The sequence below is a fragment of the Portunus trituberculatus genome, chromosome 1 (assembly GCF_017591435.1).
Source record: "Portunus trituberculatus isolate SZX2019 chromosome 1, ASM1759143v1, whole genome shotgun sequence".
In the NCBI taxonomy this organism is placed as follows: Eukaryota; Metazoa; Arthropoda; class Malacostraca; order Decapoda; family Portunidae; genus Portunus; species Portunus trituberculatus.
The window spans coordinates 5,130,248-5,135,247 of record NC_059255.1 but is presented as its reverse complement, the minus strand read 5'-3'; the positions used below and the strand labels follow the sequence as shown (position 1 = coordinate 5,135,247).

General features: G+C 43.5%; 1 protein-coding gene across 1 annotated transcript in view; it reads left to right on the top strand.

Moving 5' to 3' along the window:
- The first annotated feature begins 4,225 nt into the window (after positions 1-4,225).
- LOC123516180 overlaps positions 4,226-5,000 on the top strand; it is a 6,328-nt gene continuing 5,553 nt past the window's right edge. Inside the window, exons 1-2 of the mRNA XM_045275399.1 lie at positions 4,226-4,270; positions 4,654-4,763. The gene's annotated coding sequence lies outside the window, so the exon portion shown is untranslated. The remainder of the gene's footprint in view (positions 4,271-4,653; positions 4,764-5,000) is intronic.

Below are 5,000 nucleotides of genomic sequence, written 5' to 3'. Positions count from 1 at the left end.
CACTAGTTCACTGCCATAATGATCGAAAATTGTCTGATATAGTTCCTTTTGGTAAATGCATTGCATGTTAGTCACATATAGTGTCTCCCTGTGAGGTACCAGTTCCTATCGACACTACCTCATAGAAACATACTAATATTAATTAAAAATTGTGTCTGCTCCACATATATAACACAATTTAAACTTAATAAACTAAGTCAATAAACCATGCATTTATTGTTACCCTTCCTGACGCTGCATTGTGGGTAAGGGTACGTGATCAATACTGAAAGACTTCGAGGGTACATCACATTAAAAGGTTGAGAAGAAGAAGAATTAACCTGTGCAGAAGCGAGGTGAAATGTGTGTTAAGGTTCCGTGCTGTCTTCAAGTCTCTAGAAATGAAAGATCTTGGTACACCAGACAATTATGTTTTGCTCTATATTATGATGTCAGTCGTATAAACTCAAGTAACTATAAAGAAATACCATGGTAGAATAAGAACAGAAAAATACTGGTAGGAGTAAAACCCTGGCAAATCAATAGATACATCGTAATACAGTGTTTAGAGACGATTACTCTGTACCGCGAGACGATACTGACTCTCTCCTGCGAACACTGAAATTGTGACAGTTTGGGTCCTCTCCTATTGATATTAATCAAAGTATTGCGATTTATTCACAATAGTAATATATTACACTCCGACGGAACACGGGCCTAATGTGTTTGAGATGTGGCATTTTGTTATAGTACATTTCGCTCTATATAGCGACTGTTTAGGACTAAAAAACTGTAGCTTCAGGTAGATATTCAATAATGTTATCTATCGATTTTCAGTCTTAAAGTAGGGAAAATTACGAATATTGATGCATTTCTTTTATAGTCCTCCTTGCTTCTCGAAAAGGTGCACGAATTTAGAAAAGGTTGAAGAACACTAAACTGTACCCTGAAAAAAATACAGTAAAAAGATAAGATAAAATGACCAACATCTCTATTATTACGGAAGCTAATAATAATACCAAGACTAATTAAGTAATTCAGAGATAACGAAACGAACGACGATCACGAGAGCTTCCACGATAACAGTGTGTACGATAAGATTTGATTCCAGATTCCTCGATAGCGCTCCGAGTTTCCAAGATAACAATGGCATTCCAGTTTCCTCGATAGCGATGCAAGTTTCCAAAATGACGATGCCTTTCCATGATAAAGATGCCCTTCCAGTTTCCAAGATAATAATGCGAGTTTCCACGATCAAGATGCAATTCCAGTTTCCACGGGAACGATGCGGGTTTCCACGATGTCGATGCGGTTCCAGTCCTCACGATGCGATTTCAAGACACAATATTGAAGTCCACTTGCCTACACAGGTACTGGGACGAACCCTTTCACCCCGTAAGGATCCACCCAACACCCTTGAGTGCGAGTAAAGTGACGCTGCCACCTTCCTGCGCTGCAATTGAAGTCCACTTGCCTACACAGGTACTGGGATGAACCCTTTCACCCCGTAAGGGTCCACCCCACACCCTTAGGTGCGAGGAGAGTGGCGCTGCCACCTCACTGCGACGCAATTGAAGTTCACTTGCCTACACAGGTACTGGGGCGAACCCTTTCACCCCGTAAGAGTTCACCCCAGACCCGTGAGTGCGAGGAGAGTGACGCTGCCACCTTACTGCGCCTCACACGGGTAGCCATGAGCATAACCCGCCACACTCCACTCCCCAAACACTGTCAGTGAGTCCTTTTCACCCCGTAAAGGACCACTGGTACGGTCAGTGCCTGGCTCATGGCGCACAGCGTGCCCTCGTTCATGGCGAGTTGTTCAGCCCGATGTCATTATAAGCAGAGGTCCTGTACACACCACTCACCACCAGACTCTATGCAAGGAGCCCTTATCACCCCTTAAAGGCCCCTCACGGCATCATCTGATGGACGGTAGACACGGCACCCTGCTTAAGGCGACGCCTTGCCTAGTATGAGGCGCTGCAAGTTGACAACAATCAGTGAGCTTGAAGCCGCGAAGGAAAATGAGTCCACGCTAACAATGGGATTCCACGACAGGTTGCGATTCCAGTGTCCACGGTACAGATGTGTTTGTTGAGGATAACGATCCGTTTATCGAGGCTAACGGTGCGGCGATGGCGATGGCGAAACGATCCAAAGTATTATTACCTACACAGGTACTGGGACGAAACTTTTTACCCAGAAAGGGTCAACCCCAGTCCCGTGGTTATGAGAGCAGTGACGATGCAACCTTGCAATGCCTCACACAGGTCGCCATGAGCAATGACCCGCCACACACCACTCCCCAAACGCTGTCATGAAGTGAGTCCTTTTTACCTAACCTAACCTAACCTAACCTAATCTAACCTAACCTAACCTAACCTAACGTAAAGGACCACTGGTACTGTCAGTGCCTGGCTCATGGCACAGCGTGCCCTCGTTCATGGCGAGTTGTTCAGCCCGGTGTCATTATAAGCAGAGGTCCCGTACACACCACTCACCATCATATTCTATGCAAGGAGCCCTTATCACCCCTTTAGGGCCCCTCACGGCACCATCCGGTGAGTGGTAGACATTGATCTCTTGCTTATGGCGACCCTTGCCTAGTGTGATGCGCTGCAAGTGGACGACTAGTAGTGAAGCTTGAGGCCACCAAGGAAAAGCAGGACCTGCAGCCAGTTCCCTGCCTTGGGCCCCAGGCCGGACCCGACGGCCACCTCCTTCCCCCGTGCGGCGCCCAAGGCCGTCACGGCCCTCAAACATCTTTAGGCCGAAAGTTCTCAATCGTCGTTTTAATTTTGATTCGAATATAAAATCGTCGATGGTAAATGAAAAATAGCTTTGGTGTGAAAGTGTGCAAGAGTTAGCTGATTAATGAAACAAGGTGAGGCAGCTTTGCTCCGGAGTATTTAGTGTACTTTGCATGTTGCTGCCGTGAATGTGTACGTGTTTGTAGGTAACTGGATAGAAACAGTAGACCAATGGTAGTTGTGTAGCTATTGGGGAACTTTTGAAAATTAGTTAAGCTTCTGGATAGAGTGGATGAGTGCACACAGGTTTGCGTGTCTTATACATAAACTGCCACTTGTAAACATAAATTTTTCTATTTCATGCTCTTAGAAAAAAGCAAACTTAGTTTTCTTTATTTCCCTGATCACAATGACGTGTAAATATCAATGTTTCAATCATAAGGAAACACTAGGAGAGGACCCAAACTCCCGTTGAAGTTGCCAGATTCAACAGATATCGTAATATTTCACAGAAAAGATGGTCAACTGCATATCGTATATTTTTGGATATTCTTTTGTCACGTAAGGAGATATCAAGATAGGTAAAGTATTTCTAAACATGTGTCTACGACAAAAAGCGCTATAATAGTAGAGTTAGGTTATAACTATGCATTGTGTTTTTTTATATACCATCTTGCTCTATTCCTGGGACAAAGATTACTTCTTCCTCAATTGATAGCTCGAAGTTAGTATGATATTTTCTTTCCTTCTAGGTTAGTAAGTAGACTACAAGACACCATGAACCTATGAAGCCCCGTAAATGAGATTATTTTCATAACTTAGAAATCAAAGTCTGATAATGAGATTGTCTATTGCCAACCAAACCGTTCTGCATAGACGTCTTCAGCGTCATAGAGACCTAATGATGTTAGCTCATGGACAGTGGCCATCCTGACAGCGCGAAACCACAGGGGGTTCATAAGAAGATTTCCAGGGGTACTTAGATGGCTGATCTAATAAAATCCTTTGCAGTGCCATTGCATATTGAGTTCCATGTTCCATGTGACAATACTGGGGGTACTGGTAGATGGTCTTATAACTCAGGGGGTTCTTAACGATAAAAAGGTTGAGAACCCCTGTTCTACAGCTTCACCAACTCATGTGGGGGGTTAAAATAGTGAAGACTGTGGCCATTAGTCTTCTGCCCTCCATAGACCCTTGCTAATGTCAATAAAATGGTCTAATGGCACACAAAACTCAAGGTAAAAGTGTGTCCCAGTACTGAAGGGGTTAAAATAGTGAAGACTGTGGCCATTAATCTTCTGATCTCCATACTGCTACTACTATTACTACTACCTACTACTGCTACTACTTCTACTTCTACTACTTCTACCACTACTACTACTACTACTACTACTACTACTACTACTACTACTATCTTGCATTAGTTTGTTATGACGTAACAGGATATGACGAAGAGAGGAAGAGAGAGAGAGAGAGAGAGAGAGAGAGAGAGTGAGAGTTACCGTCAGTGTGTTTGGACAGTTAGAGAAAGAAAGGTGTGTTACTACTACTACTACTACTACTACTACTACTACTACTACTACTACTACTACTTCTACTACTACTACTACTACTACTACTACTACTACTACTACTACTACTGCTGCTGCTGCTGCTGCTACTACTATTATTATTTTTGGTAAACTTATTATTTTTCTTGTTTTTTTTCTTATTTTTCTTCTCTTTCCTCCTCCTCCTCCTCCTCCTCCTCCTTGTTTCTCTACTAGTTCCTGTTCTCCTCCTCCTCCTCCTCCTTTCTCCTCCTCTTCTTCTTTTTCCTCCTCGTTCTCCTCCTCCTCCTCCTCCTCCTCCACCTTCGTTTTCCTACATGTAAACACTCCCTCCCCAGTTTTCTATAACGTGTTTCCTTCCCCCACAGAAAACAGGAAGGGAAAGAAAATGGAGGAAGACTGATCTATTTTCCTGCGTTCCTATTGGTGCTTGTGGTCTGCCCGGAAGTAACGTCACAGGAATTTTGGACGTTTCAAAGTAAGCTATTCTCTCTCTCTCTCTCTCTCTCTCTCTCTCTCTCTCTCTCTCTCTCATGCACGTACGCACATTAATAAGAAAGAGAATGAACGGAAATTATGACATCAGAGAGAGAGAGAGAGAGAGAGAGAGAGAGAGAGAGAGAGAGAGAGAGAGAGAGAGAGAGAGAGAGAGTTATCTAGAAACAAATGAATGTGAGGAAGGAATGTACTTACACACACACACACACACACACAC